The 26,710-nt window shown below is 48.3% G+C and overlaps 1 protein-coding gene across 3 annotated transcripts in view; it reads right to left on the bottom strand.

The window, feature by feature from the left end:
* Positions 1 to 26,710, bottom strand: part of LOC124015283 (signal transducer and activator of transcription 5B-like) — a 98,282-nt gene that overhangs the window by 61,367 nt on the left and 10,205 nt on the right. Inside the window, exon 2 of one of the 3 annotated variants that reach the window (XM_046330414.1) lies at positions 20,814 to 20,970. The exons of the other annotated variants lie outside the window; for them this stretch is intronic. The gene's annotated coding sequence lies outside the window, so the exon portion shown is untranslated. The remainder of the gene's footprint in view (positions 1 to 20,813; positions 20,971 to 26,710) is intronic. 3 annotated transcript variants of the gene reach the window in all.

Raw genomic sequence — 26,710 nt, forward strand, 5'->3', positions numbered from 1 at the left:
CATTTATATATTGTTTTACCCCCCTCGCCTGAGTAGCCTCGTTTCACTGACAAAAATGAAATCACACCATCCAGTGTCCAGAGAAAAAGCAACACAATTGTCACGCCCTGACGCCCGGGGGTGTTCTAGTTCAATATTTCTATGTTGGTGTTTTGTATGGTTCCCAATTAGAGGCAGCTGGTAATCGTTGCCTCAAATTGGGGATCATATTTAGGTAGCCATTTTTCCCACCTGTGTTTGTGGGATATTGTTTTGTGTTTGTGCATGTGCACCACTACTTTCACGTTTCGTTGTCGGTTTATTGTTTGTGTTTAAAGTTTCACCGTAATAATCACGCTGCGCCTTGGTCCGTCTCTCCTCCTCACGATCGTGACAGAATATCCCACCAAGCAAGGACCAAGCAGCGTGTGATGGAGGTAAAGGAGTTTTGGACCTGGGAAGAAATGATGGGAGGTTGTGAGACCCTTCCTTGGAAGGAGACACCATGGAAGGTGGAAGGACAGAGAAGACGCCGGGGACCGCGGCCACAGAAACCACAAGATTTATTTGGGGGGAGGCACAAGGGGTGGTCGGCGGAGCAGCGGAGCGTGGAAGAACGGGTCATCAGTCCGGGGCCATCTGTGCCAGCGCCCCGTACTCACCTAGAAGAGCCAGAGACCGTCAGGGAGGAGATGGAGAAGTTGGGAGAGAGAGAGATGAGAGAAATGTGTGGTGTGCACGGCATCCGACCTGAAGAGCCTGTCAGCAGTCCGGTATGTCCTGTGCCAGCTCTCCGCACCCTTCCTGAAGTGCATGTCACCAGTCCGGTGCCACCTGTGCCGGCTCCACGCACCTGGCCTCCAGTGTGCCTCCCCAGTCTGGTACGTCCTGTGCCAGCTCCCCACACCCGTCCTGAAGTGCATGTCACCAGTCCGGTGCCACCTGTGCTGGCTCCAATCATCAGGCCTCAAGTGCGCCTTCCTCTGTGCCGGTGTCCAGTCCAGGCACGGTGTCCAGTCCCGCTACAAGGCCGGAGCCTTCCTCTGCGCCGGTGCCCAGTCCAGGCACAGTGTCCAGTCCAGCTCTTCCTCTGCGCCGGTGTCCAGTCCAGGCACGGTGTCCAGTCCCGCTCCATGGCAGGAGCCTTCCTCTGCGCCGATGCCCAGTCCAGACACGGTGTCCAGTCCCGCCCCAAGGCCGGAGCCTTCCTCTGCGCCGGTGCCCAGTCCAGGCACGGTGTCCAGTCCAGCTCTTCCTCCGCGCCGGTGTCCAGTCCAGGCACGATGTCCAGTCCCACTCCATGGCAGGAGCCTTCCTCTGCGCCGATGCCCAGTCCAGACACGGTGTCCAGTCCCGCTCCAAGGCCGGAGCCGTCCTTTGCGCTGATGCCCAGTCCAGGCATGGTGTCCAGTCCAGCTCCAAGGTCAGAGCCTTCCTCTGCGCCGGTGTCCAGTCTAGGCACGGTGTCCAGTCCCGCTCCATGGCAGGAGCCTTCCTCTGCGCCGATGCCCAATTCAGGCACGGCGGCCAGCCCAACTCCATGGCTGGAGCCTTCTTCTGTGCCGGTGCCCAGTCCAGGCACGGCGTTCAGCCCGGCGCCATGGCCGGAGCCTTTGTCTGCACCGGTGCCCAGTCCGGGCGCGGAGTCTAGCCCAGCTCCAAGGCCGGAGCCTTCCTCTGCACCGATGCCCAGTCCAGGCACGGCGTTCAGCCCGGCGCCATGGCCGGAGCCCTCTGCGCCGGTGCCCAGTCCGGGCACGGAGTCTAGCCCAGCTCCAAGGCCAGAGCCTTCCTCTGCACCGATGCCCAGTCCAGGCACGGCGTTCAGCCCGGCGCCATGGCCGGAGCCTTTCTCTGCACTGGTGCTCAGTCCAGGCACGGCGTCCAGCCCGGCGCCGTGGCCGGAGCCCTCTGTGCCGGTGCCCAGTCCGGGCGCGGAGTCTAGCCCAGCTCCAGGGCCGGAGCCTTCCTCTGCGCCGGTGCCCGGACCGGAGCCGCCACCGACACTAGTCACCCCCCTAACCCCCCATTTGGTTTCAGGTTTTGCGGCCGGAGTCCACACCTTTTTAAGGGGGTACTGTCACGCCCTGACCATAGAGAGCCATTGGTATATGTCCGTTACGTTTATGGGGGGTGAATTAAGGAAGACATCCTCTTTTGCAAACCACTGAAAACCAGGACAACAGGAGAGGATATTTTTAAAGTACTGGACAGCTTTGTGACATCAAATGGACTTAGTTGGTCAAGATGTGTTGGTATCTGTACTGATGGCGCAAAAGCCTTGACATGGAGACATAGTGGAGTGGTAACGTGCGTGCAAGCAGTTGCTCCCAACGCCACTTGGGTACACTGCAGCATCCACCGAGAGGCTCTTGCTGCCAAGGGAATGCCTGGCAGCTTGAAATACGTTTTGGACACTACAGTGAAAATGGTTAACTTTGTTAAAGCAAGGACCCTGAACTCTCATGTATTTTCTGCACTATGCAATGATATGGGCAGCGACCATGCAACGCTTTTACAACATATAGAAGAAGTGCGCTGGTTATCAAGGGGCAAAGTATTGAAACTTTTTTTTAAATTGAGAGACCTGCTTAAAGTTTTCTTTACTGACCATAATTTTCACTTGTCTGACCGCTTGTATGATGACGAGTTTCTCACACGGCCTGTCTGGGTGATGTTTCTTCTCGTCTGAATGATCCGAATCTAGGATTAGAGGGACTCTTTCCGCAACTATATTCAATGTACGGGACAAAATTGAGGCTATGATTAAAAGACACAGGTTTTTCCATCATTGTATGATTTTCTGTGTGCAAATGATCTCAAGCTTATGGACTATTTCAAATGTGACATAGCGAAGCACCTGAGTGAGTTGGGTGCGCAATTACACAGGTACTAGCATGAAAACTAAATACAAGCACAGACTGTGTGTGGAAAATGACTTAAGACTGAGACTCTCTCCAATACAACCCAACACTGCAGAGTTATGTGCATCCTTTCAAGCACACCCATCTCATTAACCTGTGGTGAGTTATTCACAATTTTCGATGAACATATGAAGCGAAACTATTGATTGCTATTATATTACTATTTGTTCCCTGGTCCTATAAGAGCTCTATGTCACTTCTCACAAGCCGGGTTGTGACAAAAACTCACATTCATTCTTATAATAATAATAATATATGCCATTTAGCAGACGCTTTTATCCAAAGCGACTTACAGTCATGTGTGCATACATTCTAATATGTTTAATAAATGTATCGTATAGTGTGTGTGTGGCAGGCTTACAATGATGGCAAAAAAAACACATTTGAGAGTGCTCTGACCCTGATGCTAGAGGGGGTATGCAACTGGAGGTTAAATGTTTGAAGGGGTATGGGGACTATAAAAAGTTTGGAAACCACTGTTCTAGAAGAATATTGCACCATAAACATGTCATTGCCGTAGCTCTACGGCTTTGTCCGATGAATGACGCTTTAGTTCACAGTGAGTCTTTGCAGCACAGGAGCCATAGTTCACTGGTGATGACATAGAGAGAACAAGGCTGGCCTTTTGCAACACTGTGGAGGGGTAGGTCAAGTATTTAAAGGGAAGGGAAGAGTGGAAAAGTGGAGGGAGGGAGGGAGGGAGGGAGGGAGGGAGGGAGGGAGGGGGAGGGAGGGAGGGAGGGAGGGAGGGGGTTAGCTTGAAAAGCATGCTGGAGAAGCATGTAACATCGGGGATCTGCCAATGAGAGCCAAGGTAATGTAGCTAGGACAAAAAGAAGAGCAAAGAGCAGGACATTTGGCAAAGACCAAATGTCTGTCTGTAGAGTGAAGTGTAGTTGTATAACAATCGTTTAAGTTTTTATCAATAGTTAGTTCAGGTCACGTAGTCAGGAAAGACACCTGACCTTAACGAATAAAGCAGACTTACTGGAATAGCGAGTGTTTGCAATGTATAACCGCATTACATCTTACGCCACCGTTGGTTATGTCTGTTCATGTGTCCCTCTTTGGAACCCATTAAGGTAAGTGTCCAAGTAGACACTAGAGACTTCAGGTGAGTCATAGTGGCTTCCTGTTTCTCTGAAGTAGACTTGGCCAAAATCCTGTTACTCTCACCATTTTGTGGGGAAGAACATTGGATCAGGCAGGCTGATGTTTACTGGGATACGTCTTGTTCTGGAAGCAGCACTGAGTGATTTCCTCTAGATGGGCCAGCCGCAAAGTCACAATAGGCTATATTGTAAAAACCATGAAAACAAACATTTGCTTTTTAGTCGTAGCCCTTTACACTCGTAGCCATATACTTGTTGAAAATAGATTTGGGCACCGATAAGCACCTAAATTGGAACACAGTAGCTGTACAGTAACCTGCTAAAAATGACGTCAGAACTCAAGCTTCACAGTGCTGGATGGATTTTGACTGACAGCCGGGCTGAACGTGCTGAACTTGAGCACCGCGCACGACAAGGACTTGCCCCCCCCCCCCCCGCTGATTAGATAACTTTTGCAAACGTCTTGTTGTCTGAGTGAGGGAAGTGCTGAAAATGAAGAGAACTTTGAAGGATGAGATGTTGAGGATTATAATTAAATACCGCTTTGATGTCATACAAGCAAGACAGACACCGTGAGTCCAAATGTGCCACTTCACATTTCCATAATCATAAAACTCATGTCGTATGCAGTGTGGAGGTGTATGATCACTATGTTTGATGTACAGTCACAAGATGACATGGTGTCAAAGACTCGGGTTGTTTCCGAACAGAGTGAGCCTATGTTTGACCATTGTGAAGAGAATTTGCCACGGAACACACAGCTGAATGCACTCGTGACTCCGTTCCAAAATTACAATCCGTTTCTCCGAATTCGCCATGTGAAAGCCTAACACTGTCAGATCGTATTTCAGAACTTAGCTAGTCATGTTGGCAGTCGAACAAGCTTTCAAATCGTGCCCCCCCCCTGACTCGTTTTTGGATCGCGTAAACAACAAACAGTAATTGTGTGATCGCGGGGATGCAGGGTTGTGTTCCAACCAAAACCACGACAAGTGTGCTCTAGTTCCTCAACGGCACAGCTAGGAGAGCTTGAAAAAAGCACCTTGTAGTTGAAGACTCCTCTTTGAGTCATAAAGTGCATTGAAAAACTGAACACGTTGGAGAGGTGTTAGGCCACTCGCAGACACCAGCTAGTCCTCTCACTCAAACCCATGTTATTTTTATTGCACCTACCCCACATTTTCCAGGAATATTCTTATCATGTTACTGAATGCATCCAGAGTATTTTCAGATTTCGTTATCAACAAATGCTGGGAGAAAAGTATAGAAAATGTAATATGCTAAATACATTAACTGTGTAATGTTTGGAATCACTCATGTCAGGTGTCAGGTCTAATAATTTCCCCATAATCTCCAAACTGTACCCTTTCAATTGCTACAATGCTCATTCCTTTCATTTAAATGTAGCCCTATCCCTATTGGCCAATTTGCACGAGTGTATAGGGTTAAGGTCAGGGTTAGGCAATAGGGTGGTTAAGGTTAGTGTTAAGGTTAGGTTTCAAATCAGATTTCAATGAAATTGTGGCTTTGCCAGCTAGTGACCACTCTGCAGAGCTGCCTTCAGAACAACATTCATGGCGAAAAACGCTAACCTGCCTTGAAACAGTGGAACACTTGTGCTCTGTCAGACACACTGGAATCTCTCAGAAGGCATGGGTCACACTATTTGAGTGGTTTTGAATGATCTTGAGGGGATTCAATTTAAATGAAAGCACAACTCTTATACTATATATACAAAGGTATGTGGCTATTTCAGCCACACCCATTGCTGACTAGTGTATAAAATCATGCACACAGCCATGCAATCTCCATAGACAAACATTTTAGTAGAATGGCCTCACTGAAGAGTCCAGTGACTTTCAACATGGCACCGTCATAGGATGCCACTTTTCCAACAAGTCAGTTTGTCAATTTCTGTCCTACTAGAGCTGCCCTGGTCAACTGTAGGTGCTGTTATTGTGAAGTGGAAACGTCTAGGAGCAACAACGGCTCAGACACGAAGTGATAGGCCACACAAGCTCACAGAATGGGACCGCTGAGTGCTGAAGCGCGTAAGGTGTAAAAATGGTCTGTCCTTCGGTTGCAACACTCACTACTGAGTACCAAACTGTAACTGTAAGCAACGTCAGCACAATAACTGTTTGTCAGGAGCTTCAAATGGATTTCCATGGCTGAGCAGTCACACACAAGTCTAAGATCACCATGCGCAACGCCAAGCGTCGGCTGGAGTGGTGTAAAACTTGCCGCCATTGGATTCTGGAGCAGTGGAAATGCGTTCTCTGGAGTGATGAATCACGATTCACCATCTGGCAGTGCACGAATCTGGGCTTTGGTGGACACCAGCAAAATGCTACCTACCCGAATGCATAGTGCCAACAGTAAAGTTTGGTGGAGAAGGAGTAATGGTCTGGGGCTGTTTTTTATGGTTCTGGCCCCTTAGTTCCAATGAAGGGAAATCTTAATGCTACAGTATACAATGACATTCTAGATGATTCTGTGCTTCCAACTTTGTTGCAACAGTTTGGGGAAGGCCCTTTCCTGTTTCAGCATGACAATGCCCACGTGCACAAAGCGAGGTGGTTTGTCGAGATCGGTGTGGAAGAACTTGACTGGCCTGCACAGAGCCCATCTTTGGGATGAATTGGAACGCAGACTGTGAGCCAGGCCTAATCACCTACAACAGTACCTGACCTCACCAATGCTCGTGTCTGAATGGAAGCAAGTCCCCACAGTAATGTTTTCACATCTAGTGGAAAGCCTTCCCAGAAGAGAGGCTGTTATGGCACCAAAAGGGGGGACCAACTCCATATTAACGCCCATGATTTTGGAATGAGATGTTCGACGAGCAGGTGTCCACATACTTTTGGTCATGTAGTGTATGTTGAAATAGACAATGCTACAAGTATGTTGTGTGATGCGCCCGTCTAGGAGCCACTGTAAACATGTGTTCAGTTTATTGTGCTAGTTAAGTCCACTAGCAGACTTGTTTTGGTGCATTGAAGGGATGTTGAGTGAGATAACAGTAGACTGTAGATTAAACAGCATGGAGCACCAAAGAGAATTGATTTAGATTTCTCTGCTCTCCACCAGTGTGTGAGGAGAATGGACACACACACACACACACACACACACACACACACACACACACACACACACACACACACACACACACACACACACACACACACACACACACACAGCAGAGATGCTGTTCTTCCTGTCGTCTTCAGAAGCTTGTCCGTGAGAGGGAGGTAGAGAGACAGGTGCTGATAGAGCCAAGCGCTCAGTTCTGATCTGTGCTTACCCTCTCTGTCTGTCTGTCTGTCTGTCTGTCTGTCTGTCTGTCTGTCTGTCTGTCTGTCTGTCTGTCTGTCTGTCTGTCTGTCTGTCTGTCTGTCTGTCTGTCTGTCTGTCTGTCTGTCTGTCTGTCTGTCTGTCTGTCTGTCTGTCTGTCTGTCTGTCTGTCTGTCTGTCTGTCTGTCTGTCTGTCTATGTCTGTCTGTCACACGCTCCTCTGACACCACTAACCCTTAAACAGGTCCGACTTGGAGAATGCTCCCCACTTAACTTTAAAGACAACCAGTGTGACCAGCCTGAGGTCCACTGTAGTGGGTACACAAGACTGGTTTGCTAGATCTGGATGAAGAAATGTCCTGTTTGACATAAAAGATTGACTCGATTGGATGAAAGTCAAGTCAGTTTATAATAGAAATGTAGGCAAGGTAGGCAAGTTCTGATCTGTGCTTACCCTCTCTGTCTGTCTGTCTGTCTGTCTGTCTGTCTGTCTGTCTGTCTGTCTGTCTGTCTGTCTGTCTGTCTGTCTGTCTGTCTGTCTGTCTGTCTGTCTGTCTGTCTGTCTGTCTGTCTGTCTGTCTGTCTGTCTGTCTGTCTGTCTGTCTGTCTGTCTGTCTGTCTGTCTGTCTGTCTGTCTGTCTGTCTGTCTGTCTGTCTGTCTGTCTGTCTGTCTGTCTGTCTGTCTGTCTGTCTGTCTGTCTGTCTGTCTGTCTGTAGACAAGTTCTGGTAGGCAAGTTCTGATCTGTGCTTACCCTCTGTCCGTCTGTCTGTCTCTGTCTGACAATGTGGGGCCTTGCTCTGACCTCGTTGTGCTCACTAGGCATGCTAGGCTCTGTAAATCTCTCTCTCCTCTCCCCACCCACAGCCTGCTGTCTCTATGCTCTGTGTTGGCTCATTCTCTCCAGCCATCTGGATAGGGTATGGTCCTGAGACATAAGCTGCTGAACTAAAGGGGCCTGTGCCCTACACAAACAGAGACACAGAGCATCGTATGTGGTCCATTGCAGAATCGGAGCCACAGAACTACACAGAAAACGATGCTCCGTCGCAGCGTTTGTGTAAAGTGGCCTTCATTTTTTTATTGAACCAGGCAAGTCAGTTAAGAACACATTTCTTATTAAGAGTGACGGCCTAGCCTGGCCAAACACGGACGACGCTGGGCCAACTGTGCGCCGTCCTATGCGACTCCCAATCATTGACGGATGTGATACAGCCTGGTTTCGAGCCAGGTACTGTAGTGACGTCTTTTGCACTGCGATGCGGTGCCTTAGACCGCTGCGCCACTCAGGAGATGAGTAACTGCCTTGACTGGTTGGCTTGCTGACTGACTGTGGGTATCAGCAGCACATTGCCCTGCACACCGAGTGTCCACAGCGTCCACCTCTAGGAAATTATTTGGACACGTTACGTGGATGTTTGGCACTAAGAGCCTGGTTCTCATGTCATGTCCCCTAATCCCAAATCCAGGACCGCGGGGACCGCAGGGTCACACAGGTTCCAATCTACGGGAGACGCTCCAGAGGCAGTAAGATGCATGCATCCGCAACTCCATACCTTCAGTAGTATTTGGGCTGGTGTGTGTGTGTGCGAGAGTTTCTGGTTTTGTTGTTTATAGCAGAGTACCAGGTGTGACAGGGTGGTTATTACTGCATAGCCTTGGAGGCTTCACTTAGTCTGTAATACACCTCTCGCACATACCAAATGTAACAGTTCATTCTGATTACATCAAATAAGAAGAAGTTGAACTTGCTCTGCACGTCCAGGTCTGTAGAGGGGTTTGGGTCCGTCAGAGCAGGGCTGCACAACTCCAGTCCTGGAGGGCCGCAAAGTCGGCTGCTTTTCATTCCTGCATTTTTAAATCAGTGACTGACTCAGACCTGAGTGAAAGCAGTGACAGTGATGATCTGTTAGGAAGAAGAAAAAGGTCCAGCAGAACTATGACCCTGAAGGACTGGAGTTGAGCACTGCTGGTTGAGAGGGAACGCAGTGCCAAGTGGAGAGAGTGGCCTGTGTGTGTGTGTGTGTGTGTGTGTGTGTGTGTGTGTGTGTGTGTGTGTGTGTGTGTGTGTGTGTGTGTGTGTGTGTGTGTGTGTGTGTGTGTGTGTGTGTGCGTGTGCGTGCGTGGATCCTGATAAAGTGAGCAGACTGGGCAGGGAGGGGAGCAGTGTTTTGAGAAATGTTACCGTACCAGACCTCATCCTCTTCCTCTTTTTTTTATCCACCCATGTCCTCAAGTAAACCTTAATGTTCAGACAGGGGGAAAGGAAGAGAGGAACAGAGAGATTAAAGTAGAGAGGGATAAGATAGCAAATAAATAGTTGAAATGCGAAAGGAAGTTTAGGCATATTAATGAAAAGCGAAGGTGGTGATTACTGTGAGTCGTGCTTATCTGTGTCAGCAGAAACCACAACCGGCTAAGGCTGTGGGTTCACTTGTATGTTTACTGGTCATATGTGTGTGTGTGTGTGTGTGTGTGTGTGTGTGTGTGTGTGTGTGTGTGTGTGTGTGTGTGTGTGTGTGTGTGTGTGTGTGTGTGTGTGTGTGTGTGTGTGTGTACAAGTTTGTCTCTCCGTGTGTGTGAGTGTGTGTGTGAGTGTATAAGTTTGTCTCTTTGTGTGTGTGTGTGTGTGTGTGTGTGTGTGTGTGTGTGTGTGTGTGTGTGTGTGTGTGTGTCAGAAAGTCGTATAATCATGGGGGGATGACATAAAGCTGGGGTCAGCAGGAGGATTGCCAGCTGGCAGGAGAGATGCCAGACCACAGAGATGCCAGTTCCCTGCAGCCTCCTCAGTGGGTGGGGAGAGAGAATCAGGAGGGAAGAAGGACCACTAGCTGATGTCAGGCAGTCCACACCATTCCTCAGATGTTAACACCCCTAGCACCATATCGTTCATGTCCCTTACAACACAACGACGAGTAGAAGATCAGGTCCCACTGTCCCAATTTCCTAAAAGAATCAGCCATCACCAAGAAGCTTAACCTACAAATGGATCAAAACAAGATGGCAGATGAAATGACCCACTGAAAGACCCATCACTAGTGCCTGTCACAAACACTTAATTGCACTAATCTGTCAGTCAAGAACATGGACCTATGACTAAGGCATGGCTGTTAAGCCCCTACTGCTATGGCATTTGCACGTGTGTGTGCGGATGTGCATGTGTGTGTACATGGTCTATTGGCAAAGACAAGGCTCACAACACAAACAGAGAGTGTAGCAGATCAATTTGGACCAATAATGTTTGGGTCTCATTATCCAGCTCTAATTTGGCCTAAAAACCTTGGCCTGAGCACATGGGGCAGAACTAACACAGCCGACCACATGGAATGGCTGCATTGTTCAGCCTCAGCCCCAGTTACTGGAGACTGGAGCCCCTGCCTCCATAGCAGTGAATTCCCTTCCCTCCAGCAGCAGAGCCCAGACCTCGGGCCCCATGGAGAAGACCTGACCACATTAACGCCTGGCCACTGCCCACACCCTCGTCAGAGACTTCAGCAATCCACTGACAACCAGCAGTTCTGCTTGCTCTCTCTGCAGTAAAGTGAACGTGTGAGAAGGCAGCGTCTCCACTTGTCCAACAGGGTTGTTATGCGACAGCAGTTACAACACAGCGAGAGAGAGAGAGACAACCAAATGCTCTACTTTATTGTCCAGAACAGTATGTGTATAACATCCTAATCACATCAGTGAACAATTCAATCACAGAAAACCAAGGCTCCCTCCCAGCTCTGGTAGATACTTTGTTACCGTGAATTGGCCTTCCGTGAGACTGGTCCAGGGCAAATCGCTGCCATCTGTCCAGGAGCCAAGGTCCACCAGAGGCCTGATCCCCGCTCACAGACAGCCTGTGCTACTTCGGTATCTGGTTCTGTACCAGAGGAACCACCACTAGCCAGGCTCTCTGACAGTTAAAACCTCACATAACACAAGCCAACCTTATCCCTGTGGGGCTGCATTATAACCTCAAGAGATGTTGCTGAGCGGCGCAGACCGGCCACCTCCAGGATTAGAGGTATTTGCTGATGACACAACAGCCTTCTCCATGCGAACAGACAAACCATTGTCTCTGTCAGTAGGGTCATGGGGGAGTGGATCAGACAGGCCAGGCAGCCCGGTGTGGTGAGGTGCTGCTGCCTCAGACGGCTGGCTGCAGTAAAGCAGCTTTAGAGGAGGGATGAAGGGAGAGAAAGAGGAGATTAAGAGGCTGAGATTGACAGCTGGAGATGGTGTAATGAGGCCCCTCAACACAAGGCCTAGGAAGACAAGTGTGAGGGGGGACCATATTTACACATCCCTTAGAGGGTTGCTGATAGGGCCTCAAGAGAGAGCCTCCTGGGAGAGGAATTTCAGGGGCCACCATCCCAGCCCAAGTCCCAGCCCTGCCCCAGTACCAGCCCTGCCCCAGTCCCAGCCCTGCCTCAGTACCAGTCCTACCGCAGTCCTGCCTCAGTCCCAGCCCTGCCCCAGTCCCAGTCCCAGTCCCAGTCCCAGTCCCAGCCCTGCCCCAGTCCCAGTCCTGCCCCAGTTCCAGCCCTGCCCCAGTCCTGCCTCAGTCCCAGTCCTGCCTCAGTCCCAGTCCTGCCTCAGTCCCAGTCCTGCCCCAGTCCCAGCCCTGCCCCAGTCCCAGCCCTGCCCCAGTCCCAGTCTTGCCTCAGTCCCAGCCCTGCCCCAGTCCCAGCCCTGCCCCAGTCCCAGTCCTGCCTCAGTCCCAGTCCTGCCCCAGTCCCAGTCCTGCCCCAGTCCTGCCCCAGTCCCAGTCCTGCCTCAGTCCCAGCCCTGCTCCAGTCCCAGCCCTGCTCCAGTCCCAGCCCTGCTCCAGTCCCAGCCCTGCTCCAGTCCCAGCCCTGCTCCAGTCCCAGCCCTGCCCCTGTCCCAACCCTGCCCCAGGAGGACTTGAGGTAAGTAGAGGAAATTGCTACTGCTCAAATCTCATTAAATGTCTCTCTCTCTCCCAAGGCTTGAAGGAGGAGACTTGCAGTAGACATGCCCACAAGGCATGTCTATTCAAACAGCTTAGGCATCGAGGCATCAGTGCAGGCAGAGTTGACCCTATAAAAAAGGGTCCTAGGAGCCCCATAGTTAATTAAAGGCCAGCACTCACTAGAAGAAAAAGAAGCCAGCTCTCACTCGAAGAAAAAGAAGCCAGCTCTCACTAGAAGAAAAAGAAGCCAGCTCTCACTAGAAGAAAAAGAAGACAGCTCTCACTAGAAGAAAAAGAAGACAGCTCTCACTAGAAGAAAAAGAAGACAGCTCTCACTAGAAGAAAAAGAAGACAGCTCTCACTGGAAGAAAAAGAGGCCAGCTCTCACTAGAAGAAAAAGAAGACAACTCTCACTAGAAGAAAAAGAAGCCAGCTCTCACTAGAAGAAAAAGACAGCTCTCACTAGAAGAAAAAGAAGACAGCTCTCACTAGAAGAAAAAGAAGACAGCTCTCACTAGAAGAAAAAGAAGACAGCTCTCACTAGAAGAAAAAGAAGACAGCTCTCACTAGAAGAAAAAGAAGACAGCTCTCACTGGAAGAAAAAGAGGCCAGCTCTCACTAGAAGAAAAAGAAGACAACTCTCACTAGAAGAAAAAGAAGCCAGCTCTCACTAGAAGAAAAAGAAGCCAGCTCTCACTAGAAGAAAAAGAAGACAGCTCTCACTAGAAGAAAAAGAAGCCAGCTCTCACTAGAAGAAAAAGAAGCCAGCTCTCACTAGAAGAAAAAGAAGCCAGCTCTCACTAGAAGAAAAAGAAGCCAGCTCTCACTAGAAGAAAAAGAAGACAGCTCTCACTAGAAGAAAAAGAAGACAGCTCTCACTAGAAGAAAAAGAAGACAGCTCTCACTAGATGTAGATGCAGATCCTTAGCGTTTTAATCTTTTCAGAGAGGCAACATGTCCTAATAGTCAATGTCCTCATGTAGAATAGTCATGCTAGAGTCGAGCCAGACTAGTGGAGGTCCCTACTGTATAGCATTTCCACTATGATGACGATGACTGTTAAAACAGCGAGCCATTGAGACAACTATGTTTTATTGTCACACACACCAGGTAGGTGTAGTGAAATGTGGTGTTTTACAGAGTCAGCAATAGTAGGATGGTGTCCCTGGAGCAAATTAGGGTTAAGTGCTCGACACATTTTCCATCTTGTCGGCTCGGGTATACGCTCTAAACGCTAGGGTACCTGTCGCCCTAATAGCGTAGCCTACCAATCTGCTGACACAAGAAGAAAGAACGTCTGTATGCTGACACTGGACAATATAATAAATACGTACATTTTTTAAATATTCTTATTATATATATTTTTATTTTACCCCCTTTTTACAGTCTTGTCCCATCGCTGCAACTCCCGTACGGACTCTGGAGAGGCGAAGGTCGAGAGCCATGCGGCCTCCGAAACACAACACGCCGTGTTGCATGGCTTTTTGACACACTGCTCACTCGGAGAAAACACCGTCCAACCGCCGCCCGTGTCAGGGCAGCGTGCACTGTGCCTGGCCCGCCACAGGAGTCGCTAGAGTGCGATTGGACAAGGACATCCCGGGCCGGCCAACCCCTCCCCTAACCCGGACGTTGCTGGGCCAATTGTGCGCCACCTCGTGGGTCTCCTGGACGCGGCTGGATGAGACACAGCCTGGGATCAAACCCGGGTCTGTCGTGATGCCTCTAGCACTGCGATGCAGAGCCTTAGACCACTGTGCCACTCAGGTGACAACACTGAATTAATAATGACCAGCATACAGAGTGTGATCATCACAGTCCAATTTAGAGGAGAGAGAAAGGGAGAAGTCCCAGAGAACCAGTCGGGGGGGGAAAGAAAGGGGCAAAAGTCAAGAGATAATAGGAGTGAACCATTTCCTGCAGGGAAACTAGCTCGCTAATAGGCTTAAACCAGTCACAATGATCACACATTCACATCAATCACTTAAACCAAAAAAATCCACTCAAACCATAACATGACTGCTTTGCTGGTGGTGTCTGTGTGTTTGGGACTGGGAGACAGACAACCACAGCTGGTTTCCATTGGTTGGAGAGGTTGACGAAGGCCATTAGTGGATTTGTCAATAGGTGGTGTGAACGACAACACTTCAGAACCCACTTCCAGTTCACATCACAATGACCCATTAACAGCAGTGAGATGATGAACTCCCTGTCTGTGGTCTCCAGCTCTCCGGGTTGCCTCCCGCAATATTCAAATGTTCTGGCTTAACACCTCTGTATGTGACTGAAGTTCAGTTTGATAATGAGCAACTACGTAATTGCCTACGTCACTACCTTACATGCTTGAATAAAATACAACAGGGTAGTGAGCAAGATGGAGATCGCAGAGGTTATTTTGTAATTAGTGCATTTCACAATTGGCTAGTTTGCATTAACGATCTTCAATAAAACCACTGCAAAGGGTAGTTGGGTTTTTGAGACCTTGTCTGGTCTCTGTGTGTGGCAGACTGACTTGAAGCGCGGGGGGGGGGGGGCAAGCAACCTGAGCCTGCACCTCATCCAACTGAGGCATTTCATTTCTATTGCAGGCCCCTATCATCAAGACTGTGTTTATTGAATAATTCACTGATACCTCAGCCTCCTCTGTCTGTGAGAAGTCAACCTGATTAGGAAGACGAAGAAAGAACATCAGATATTTTACTATAATACTGTCTGATGTTAAAGGTGTTACTATAATACTGTCTGATGTTAGAGGTGTTACTATAATACTGTCTGATGTTAGAGGTGTTACTATCCTACTGTCTGATGTTAAAGGTGTTACTATAATACTGTCTGATGTTAGAGGTGTTACTTTCCTACTGTCTGGTCTGAAGGAGAATGATGAGATGCTAAACTGTATAAGTTATGGTTTTATATGGCCTGTTTGTGTACAGGGTCACAGGTGTGATTGCAGGCTGCAGTGAAAAGGTTACGAGCTCCAACATGCAGGACTAAGTGAAATAAAACAATGAAAATTAGCAGGAAAAAAACAAATAATAATGGGCCTACAGTTTCCTGCAAAATCATCCTGTTATCCCGCATGTTGGTATTTTGTGGTCACCCTGTAGTTCTGTAGTGGAGAGTAACCTTCCCCCTCAGGAGCAAACCATCTGACCCTATTAGGCTTTTTCCAATACAGCAACATTTTGACACCCAGTAAGGCTAGTTGCTGATCCTGTGACTCCACTTCCTGGATATGCTCCAGTGTAGCCAATCAGATCACATCAGACCTGCAGGCTTTTATGCAAGTTCCCTGTAACATTAACCTAACACAGCAGGCGGAGAATAAATGCCTGAAACTAGACCCCCTAAATATTGCTCTTGACAAGAAGAAGAAAAACGTGTTGGGGGAGGTTCTCTTCTCCAATGATCAACCAATCCAATTAAATGTGGAGGAGATGTTAAGATGGAGTCTCCTTGTTTAACATCCAAAAGAGGAAGTCGTGTCACAGGCTCTCTTTCCATTTCTCCTGAAAAACGAAAACCTCCGTTTGTTGGGGACTCGGCAGAGGCTACTACAACATGTAAACTCCACCTACCTGGCAACGGCAAGAACTCCTCAGAAGTTCTTGTACACACACACACACACACACACACACACACACACACACACACACACACACACACACACACACACACACACACACACACACACACACACACACACACACACACACACACACACACACACACACACACACACACACACACACACACACACACAGTAGTCCAAAAGTGGAAGGTAAACGAAGATGCTCCAATGGGAAGGAGGTAATAAAAGAGAAGAGGATTTACCTTGCAAACAGAACAACAAACTGAACACCAAAAGAACAGACATTCAATGTCATTTGTATGTGTGTTTGTTTTTCTATTTTTGAATGACAAACATGTTGGTGACATATGCAGTGGCAGTCAAGAGTTTGGACACACCTACTCATTCCAGGGTTTTAATTCATTTAAAAAAAAACTATTTTCTACATGGTAGAATAATAGTGAAGACATCTAAACTATGAAATAACACAAATCATGTAGTAACCAGAAAAGTGTTTAAACAAATCAAAATATGTATTTATATTTGAGATTCTTCAAAGTAGCCACCTTGATGCCACCTTGATGACAGCTTTCACACTCTTGGCATTCTCTCAACCAGCTTCATGAGGTAGTCACCTGGAATAAATTTCAATTAACAGGTGTGCCTTGTTAAAAGTTAATTTGTGGATTATTTCCCCCTTCTTAATGCGTTTGAGCCAATCAGTTGTGTTGTGACAAGGTAGGGTTGGTATACAGAAGATAGACCTATTTGCTAAAAGACCAAGTCCATATTATGGCAAGAACAGCTCAAATAAGCAAAGAGAAATGACAGCCCATCATTACTTTAAGGCATGAAGGTATGTCCAAACTTTTGACTGGTACTGTCTCGGCTCACCTTCACTTTTACTTCTACATACTACGGGCGTACGCAGACAGACGCACACACACATGCTAACACACACGCCTGAGTAAACACCTCAGGCAAGAGGTAAAGGTCAGTTTGAAGGTTGAATGAGGGATAAAGTATTGTTCGAACTTACTCAACCGGGTCAGACTGCATTAGTATCAATGTAGCATGTGCAGTAATAACCAAACGGATTGTTGTAGCCTCCAGTAAACTGCTCTTATTGCTTTATTATACACTCTTAGAAAAAAGGGTTATTTGGCAGTCCCCATAGGAGAACCCTTTATGGTTCCAGGTATAATAACCCTTTATGGTTCCAGGTATAATAACCCTTTATGGTTCCAGGTATAATAACCCTTTATGGTTCCAGGTATAATAACCCTTTATGGTTCCAGGTATAATAACCCTTTATGGTTCCAGGTATAATAACCCTTTATGGTTCCAGGTATAATAACCCTTTATGGTTCCAGGTATAATAACCCTTTATGGTTCCAGGTATAATAACCCTTTATGGTTCCAGGTATAATAACCCTTTATGGTTCCAGGTATAATAACCCTTTATGGTTCCAGGTATAACAACCCTTTATGGTTCCAGGTATAATAACCCTTTATGTTTCCAGGTATAATAACCCTTTATGGTTCCAGGTATAATAACCCTTTATGGTTCCAGGTATAATAACCCTTTATGGTTCCAGGTATAATAACCCTTTATGGTTCCAGGTATAACCCTTTTGGGTTCCAGGTAAAAACCCTTTTGGATTCCATGTAGACCTCTGTAGAAAGGTTTCTATATGGAACCCAAAAGGGTTCTATCTAGAACCAAAAGGGTTCTACCTACAACCAAAACGGGTTCTTCAAAGGGTTATCCTATGGGGACAGCCGAAGAGCATTTCAAGGTTCTAGATAGTACAGTCTTAGGGGAAAAAAGGTGCGAAGTGTTTTGTGTTGTGACCCAGTCTGTCTGAATGTTGTTCACATGGATGGATCTTATTGTCTACTTCTCCTATACAAGGTTAGTCTTTTGTCCAGCTTTTGTCCCCCTCATCATTGATTTCTATTTGAAAGCCCACTTCTTACATGCATCTAATGCCACTCTATCGCTCTGCACTCGTCTCCCATTCGCTGTACTGTGCCTTCCCCCACACTCTTCTAACTCTCTTTTCCCTTGGTACATTTCTGCCCCGCTCTCTCTTGCTCCACATCCACACCCCTGTAAACACCAAGGCAGGCAGCTTTTGAGAACCCTGTCCTTTGACCTTTCCAGCTTGTCATGTGTCAGAGTTCAGATAGCTGCAGTTTCTCACACGCGGTGTCTAATGTGGTCACCAGAGCCAAGCCCCCCCCCCCTTCTCACTACTCCTCTAGCATCCCACCCCGCTCTTTCTCCTTCATGTGCACTTCGTAAAGGTCACTCTCTACCCCACCTCACCCGCCCTCCCCTCAAATCCTAGTGGTCTGCTTAACCTTCACCTATGCTGGGGTTTTATTGCACTATAAAAACAACAGTGACTCACACCCTCCTTCCCAAATGGCACCCTAGTGCAGTAATCTGGTCAAAAGTAGTGCGCTACAAAGGGAAAGGGGTGCGAGATTAAAGTAGATTAAAGTCCACACCTGTTTTACTTGGCACATGTGACTAATAACATTTGGTTTGACTTGAGACGCAGTCCTGGTCTCGGGGCAGAGTGGACCTGGGAGCTGTGCCACCTAGGGTAGAGGAGACCATGACTCAGAACCTAGCTACAGTATGGAACAACAGGAGGCGGCAGTGGTACACAGTGGTACACAGCTGGGGCAGTCATATTGGAATGGATGTGCGCTACTGTATCGTGCCAAGTGGTGCTTGCTGCTGCCTGGGACTCTAACATCCAGCTGTCCTTCTTGCATGAGCTGATTTGAAGTGGAGACTATGCTACTGCTAAAATCATTCGGAAGAATAACAAAAAACACCACTCAACTATAGCTATGTCTATTGAAGCATAATGGAAATAACAGAAAGCCCTGTTGCCATGGCGTTTCCGAGCGAAAGTAGTTGCTTTGACCTTGCAGACCCACTGGGTTGTGACACGTTTCATAAGAGCCCCACAAGTACTACAAGGACGTGCCTCCTGCGGCTGCATGTGACGCTCTGACATTCATAACAAGATATCCCTGAATCATGGTTGCCACTTTGAATTTGTGCTTTGATTGCATTTCAGTTGAATGACGTTGCCACTGTGAGTAGCGCGGGGTTCCCCCTAAGGCTGTGGGCTTTCTGCCTCATATGACCTGCTAATAGTATAATGGGCAACACACATTGTCCTTTCACTGGGAAACCTTTTAGCTGAGACCTGAGGGACTCCAAATGTCACACTGTTGCTAGGCTTGTGGCAGAGGAGCAACCCACTGGCGAGCAGAGCAAAGCAGAGCGAACATCCAGCCACAGCCAAGTGGGACGAGAGGAGCAAAGGTGTGGGGCTGAGGCTGGTACAGGCAGTGGTGCTGGGACTGAGGCTGGGACAGGAAGTGGTGCTGGGACTGAGGCTGGGACATGAAGTGGTGCTGGGACCAAGGCTGGGATGGGAAGTGGTGCTGGGACTGCGGCTGGGACGGGAAGTGGTGCTGGGACAGAGGCTGGTACAGGCAGTGGTGCTGGGACTGAGGCTGGGACGGGAAGTGGTGCTGGGCGTGAGGCTGGGACGGGAAGTGGTGCTGGGACTGAGGCTGGGACGGGAAGCAGTGCTGGGACAGAGGCTGGGACAGGAAGCAGTGCTGGGACTGAGGCTGGTACGGGAAGTGGTGCTGGGTCTGAGGCTGGTACAGGTAGTGGTGCTGGGCGTGAGGCTGGGATGGGCAGTGGTGCTGGGACTGAGGCTGGTACGGGCAGTGGTGCTGGGACTGAGGCTGGGACGGGAAGTGGTGCTGGGCGTGAGGCTGGGACGGGCAGTGGTGCTGGGACTGAGGCTGGTACAGGCAGTGGTGCTGGGACTGAGGCTGGTACAGGAAGTGGTGCTGGGACTGAGGCTGGTACGGGCAGTGGTGCTGGGCGTGAGACTGGGACGGGCAGTGGTGCTGGGTCTGAGGCTGGTACAGGTAGTGGTGCTGGGGCTGAGGCTGGTACGGGCAGTGGTGCTGGGACTGAGGCTGGTACGGGCAGTGGTGCTGGGACTGAGGCTGGTACAGGCAGTGGTGCTGGGACTGAGGCTGGTACGGGCAGTGGTGCTGGAACTGAGGCTGGTACAGGCAGTGGTGCTGGAACTGAGGCTGGTACGGGCAGTGGTGCTGGAACTGAGGCTGGTACGGGCAGTGGTGCTGGAACTGAGGCTGGTACAGGCAGTGGTGCTGGAACTGAGGCTGGTACAGGCAGTGGTGCTGGAACTGAGGCTGGTACGGGCAGTGGTGCTGGGACTGAGGCTGGTACAGGCAGTGGTGCTGGGACTGAGGCTGGTACAGGCAGTGGTGCTGGGACTGAAACTGGCAGTGGTGCTGGGACTGAGGCTGGTACAGGCAGTGGTGCTGGGACTGAGGCTGGGACGGGCAGTGGTGCTGGGACTGAGGCTGGTACAGGCAGTGGTGCTGGGACTGAGGCTGGTACAGGCAGTGGTGCTGGGACTGAGGCTGGTACAGGCAGTGGTGCTGGGACTGAGGCTGGGGTGGGCAGTGGTGCTGGGGAAGGCGCTGGCCTTGCAACTGAGCTGTGGTGGTGGAGGTCCTTTTGGATCATCAGACACCTCCATAACCCTCCCAGGAAAAACAAAGGACTTGACCTGATTTTCTCTGGGACATTTCCTGGCACTGTACATAGTCCCTCAGTCTCACTGGGATAATCCAGATCAACTGAAAGGGCAATGAGTCATGGCAGTTACTCCCCCCGGAGAGAGGCTTTCCTAAATAACACCTCAGATCACCATTACCGTGTTGGTGTTTCCCTGTGTACTGTCCACCATGTCCACACAGACCATGCTAATACAGGGAGGAGATGTTTCAAATCCACAGCATCATTTGACACCCTGAAATAACTGTTCTGAATATAAATCCCTCTACTCTTCTTCTCTTCCTCCTCCCCCTTCTTCTCTTCCTCCTCCTCCCCAGCCCGGACAGCGTTGTCCCATTGGGCGCTGTAAAACTCACCCAGAGAGTAGTTCTTGCAGTTTGTGCAGCAGCCCTGTCCTGTCACCAGTCTATATTGACAGGGTAAAAGGCTCCTATTGACTTTGCCACTGCACCGAACAGGCATGAGAAGGCAGGAGGGAAGTCCTCCGAGACAGGCTCCATTGAGGCCAGGATACTGTGAACAAAACCAGTACACACACACAGTGTAACACACACAGTACACTGATCTTGAACACACCACGCTTTCAATTTCTGTATTAGCCAATAATGCATTTGCAAGGCTATGTTCTCTCTGACATCCATTCATTCACTCGTTCGTTATCTTCGTGGATACGTCGCCTCTCTTATCTCGTCATTTGCGTTTATGAGAGTTCATTCATGGGCATTTTAGTTTGCATGTCCACATATTTTCCATAATCTACGCCGCACAACAACACAATGGCATCGTTTTACAGTTCAACGCAGACAGCCACAATAATATAACGAAAACTACCATGGGATAAAAGGCCATGATGGGCCATGGACATATCCAATCCTATATCCTATTCATGTACAGAGCAAATCCACTCAGTCCATGTTGTGCGAGGCACAGGGGTCTGGTGACGCCATGGATGATCGGGGAAGAATGTGAGGCTGGAGAAAGTACCTCATGAGGACCATGCATCGTGGTAATACCGCATGTTACACTGAGTATTTACACTCTCTGTTCTCTCTCGCATTCTCTGCCCCCCCCCCCCCCCCATCTCTCTCTCTCTCCCTCCCTCTCCCCCCTCGCTTTCTGCATATATTTAACGGCACATGAGATCAATTCGTACGGTTGAACGCTTCCCAGAGAAAGCGTGGGATCCTGTGCAACAGAAGGGGACTACACTGTACAGTACAACAGTCCCACAGATTTACTTCACTGGTGCAACTTTGAGAACGGTGAGAACTGGGAAGAAAAAACACTGGTGTTTTAAAAGTGCAAGGTTGCACTTATACAGTAAGTGTGATATGAACAAGGGTTCTGTTTGTTTATCAAACGTTGCATTCTGACCCCACACAGACCCCGCACACACACACACAGTACAGACAGATTCCCCCTGCACATGGAGTCCTTGTCTCCACCGGCCTGGGATATCAGATACTTTTCTGTGTTTAATCATTGATATGTCCCAGGCTGTGCACAGAGGCAGCCGCTAGTGTGGGGTAAAACCATACTCTATTCATTTTAATGAGACTACTCCAGTCAATATTTAATTTTCTCCTTCAACTACACTTTGGAGATGTTATATGAGGTTCCTCCAGTGCAAGCTGAGCAGCAGGGTTGAGAGAGAGAGAGAGAGAGAGAGAGGAGAGAGAGAGAGATGAGAGAGAGAGAGAGAGAGAGAGAGAGAGAGAGAGAGAGAGAGATGTCGTGCAGCAGCGAGCCACGCTGGAGAGGAGAAGAGCCGCCGAGGGCAATGACGAACTAATTGGATCAATAGAACCACAGGTCCACAATCTGACCGTCCACATTACACTAGATAGAGATAGATGGAGAGGGATGAGAAGAAGAACAGAGAGCCCAGCACAGAGGGGAAGACAGGGCCCAGAAATGAGACAATACTTCCTTGTTCATTAGGATATTTATTTATTTTAAATTTAAATGGAAATCAAGAGAGGGAGAGAGGTGGTAGAGGAGAGAGAGAGAGAGAGAGAGAGAGAGAGAGAGAGAGAGAGAGAGAGATGTGTGATTAAGACTGTCAGAACAACAGATCCTACTGAGATGGAAAGAGAGTGACAGGAAGGGCCTGAGGTTTGACACCAGGCAGACAGACAGACAGACAGACAGACAGACAGACAGACAGACAGACAGACAGACAGACAGACAGACAGACAGACAGACAGACAGCCTGACCGACCGACCAACCAACAGACATGGCTTTAGACTTGCTCAATCAGGGTTGACAGCCTGATCCTGTCAAACAACAGATTATAAAACACAACACCACTAAAGCAGCAACATTCATTTTGACAAAAGGCCCTGTCCGTTCTGGATCAACATCATCATCATCGTCATCATCACCATCATCCGCTTCATCTTGTCTTAATCTGCTAAAGACATTTGGCCCATTCCCCAGAGGGAGCACAGACATGACCTACATTTGATTTTTTTAACATCCTGGGACTAAAGCGGGTCGGAAATAATGGCAACATGACGTGTGTGTTGCATGTTATTTCCTTCCCCTTTTTCTGTCTCACTCCTTCCCTTCTCGGTTCTCCGCCCCCCACGTGCGTCATCAGTCAGGGTTCTATGTGTAATGAGGCTCTTCTGCTGTTACGTAACCAGTAGTAGGTTTGAACGTGGACTTGGCGATCGACTACCGGTTCGGCCTCATCCTGCTTGAAGTTACACTACATTTAACAGGCAGATTCTCAGACTCCATTGAAACAGAGGGCTTGACCCTTTTACTCTCTGCCAGGATCTTTAACCAAGAAGAAATGCCTCAGAAAGCCAAAAGGATACAGTTGAGGTAGAATTACCTGTAGAATTATACTCCACAACCAGCCAGTGTCCAAACAAAACTACCTGCTGGAAAATACAGCCAATTCAAACCCCCAAAAAACAGCCAATAAAATCCTCCACAAAACCAAAACCAGGAAAGACGAGGCAAAATATAAACCAAACGCCAGACCAAAATGACCCGATAGGTTTAGAAACAGAAATCATCAGTGGAGGACCGTAAGAGTTTAGATGACTTCACCACTAGAGCACATAATAATCTTCAGAGTAGCAGCCAGCCATTGGTCGAGTCATGGGTGAGTTTATTAGGCTCGACCTTTCTGTGAACTACTGCAAGGCTGATGCCAGGCTGATTTATGGCAATAATGGCAGAGCAGATGACCCCTGACCTCTAGTGCATTACTGGAGCCACTAGATTAGTCTCTCCTCCAGGTTATCTGGGGAGATATCACTGCCTTATCCACTGAACAACAGGAACACTGGTCACACAGATGCATACAACATACTGTAGATAGTATAGCTCGCTACAGATGTAGGATTTTAAATTAGATCACCCTATTGTAGGAGAAAATCTCCAATCATTATAATCCGCATAATAATTCACATTTCCTGTTGCTGCAGGATTATTTTCGTGATATAGCAAACTGGCTCAAATTAAGATCCGACATCTGTCCACTTATCCAGTCCATTCTGTTAAATCTTTCTCTTCATTTACAAATCTATGATCGGTGCCTGTCTTGACAGGACAGTGTAGCCAGAAGTTTAAAGAGTGCAGGGTGAGAAAGTCTGTGGCACCTGAAGGCTAGGTGAGAATGTGTCGGATTGGTGGGTATCAAGAAAGATTTTTAGGCTTGTGGCAATTTTTTGTTGATGCAAACTAAAGTTTAGGAACCACTGATGTGGAATCAAGTGATCGGCTGGGGATTAACCCTTAGTAGGCTGTACTGGTCTCTATCTCCAACGGACAGGTACATGTTTTCAACATCAGAGCCCAAAGTGGTTAGCATGGTAGCTATGTCTTGCTCTGAGCGGCATGTAAGTGGTATTGACATTTGCTACCATATGAACGAATTCTGCCGTCCAGCATAACGTGACCTGCAGCAAATTGGACCTCCTGTAGAGTCGATCAAACATCACAGTTCAAACGCCTTCTTTCATACCCCCCGGTGCCAACCCTGAATGAGGTGAGCATGCCTTACGAAGATTGGGTAGCTTTCGATTCATTACTTTGAAAACAATATGTTGGGCTGGACGAAATGGTATCACAGTCATATGATATCACAATAATTGAAACGATTACAATATACTGTAAATAGGGCTTCCTGAGTGGCGCAGCGGTCTAGGACTCTGCATCACAGTGCTTGAGGCATCACTACAGACCCGGGTTCAATCCCAGGCTGTGTCGCAGCCGGCCGCGACCGGGAGACCCATGAGGTGGCGCACAATTGGCAGTGCGTCGTCCGGGTTAGGGGAGGGTTTGGCTGGCTGGGTTGTCCTTTGTCTCATCGTGCTCTAGTTACTCCTTGCTGTGGGCCGGGCACATGCAGGCTGGCTTTGGTCGCCAGCTGTACGGTGTTTCCTCTGACACGTTGGTGCGGCTGGCTTCCAGGTTAAGCAGGCAGGGTGTCAAAAAGCAGAGCGGCTTGGCAGGTTCGTGTTTCAGAGGAGACATGGCTCTCGGCCTTCACCTCTCCCAAGTCCGTACGGGAGTTGCAACGATGGGACAAGACTGTAACTATCAATTGGATATCATGAAAAAGGGGTAAAAAGAACCCCAAAAATAAATTAATAATATACTGTAAATGCTATGGGAATGCAAATGAGCATTGGTTCAATGTGGAAATGCCTGCTCCTGTTTAGAGTCTATTGAATGTAACTCTGGTGAAGTGGTTGTAGCTTTTTACGCATGTGTGTTTACTTTACAGCAAAGAACTGAGAATAGGTTGAAATTCTGGTTTCGATTTGCATACAATTTGCGTATTGCAACAAGGATAGATAACACCAGTTATCCCCCAACCCCAGTAAAATACCAAAGGACATTTAAGAGGGAATTAACCAGAAATAAAAGTTAATTAAGTAAGGTACATCGAAAGACCATCACATTTAACAAATACATATCACATTTAACCCAGTCAGCTTAACTCAGTCAGAAACGCGGAATCACAGCGAAACAACAACATCCACAGGCGACATTTGAGGAAAAACGTGATGCTCACAGCCACACCTCCCTAATTTGCATGCTACCTTCCCATGGCTGGCTGAGAGCGATGGCTGAGAGGGACCTTCTTCGAGAGCGCTGGTCATTTCTTGTGTGCATTAAAAGATCATATCCGGAGGCCTTATCACGCGTCTCAGTGTCTGGTGCGCAACACAGAGGAAGGGAGAAATACAGTGAATGAGAGAGAGCAAAAGTCAGAGGTAGAGAGAGAGAGAGAGACACAGAGATACGTTGTCCTGACACATCCAGACCAGCAGGAGTGATTCAACTCCATGGGTGTTGAGGACATTGTGGACCATTTTAACCATTTTAAAAAGGATGGATTTTAGTTGGATGATATAACCTCTTGTTAACAATGTAGCCCATTTAGTGTTACTAGATATAAACTTCAGAGTAATGTGATGTAGCTGTCAACCGTGACCCAGGCTACATGATGTATTTGACAGACCGATCAGTCCTGCCTAGGCATGGCTGAGAGCTCTGGAGGTCATGTGACGATAGGATTAGTTTGAGCCCAACTGAAAGGGGCGGGGTTGGTGGTGGTAGGGGTTATTGGGGTTAGCGTGAGCCTTGCTTTCACCACCACATGCTTTCTCATAGACCCCGGGACTCCTCCCCTACTACAGTATCTCTTTCTCTCTTCCTCCCTTCCTCCTCTCTCTGCTTGAAAACATTTTCGACCCGTTTCACGCTCACCCTAGTGAGGTTTGATCTCTGCTTGGACTGGACAACACACTGTTACTCAGCTGAAGGCAGAGAGGAGAGAAGAGAGAGAATGTAAAAAGAAAACAATCAACACCGTGGCCATGCCACGCACCGAGGTACTCAATGGCTGTCATTAACACCGCGATGCATCATGGGTAAATAGTGACTGACTGATCTACAACTAAGATTGAGTCGTTTTTTTAGATGCACAGAGATTTGTCGATCAGTCAGTCTCGACTCGCCTTTAAAGTCGGCTTCAATGTTGAAGGCGCCCACTTCCTTGTAGCCTACATGACACCGCACTCTGATTGGGCAACACTTCCTCCTGCTCAAATTGGAACCCCCTCTTAGTCCTAATCTAACATTTGATTATCCTACACCAATAACAGCCTTTACGATATTCAATGGTCAAACATGGAGAATTTCAACCTCCTATCAACACCTCCTCCCCTTTTATTCCTCCTTCCTTCCCTCCCTCCTCCAGTGGCGTGTATTCATGGACGCCAA

Source organism: Oncorhynchus gorbuscha, linkage group LG26, assembly GCF_021184085.1.
Source record: "Oncorhynchus gorbuscha isolate QuinsamMale2020 ecotype Even-year linkage group LG26, OgorEven_v1.0, whole genome shotgun sequence".
NCBI lineage: Eukaryota > Metazoa > Chordata > Actinopteri > Salmoniformes > Salmonidae > Oncorhynchus > Oncorhynchus gorbuscha.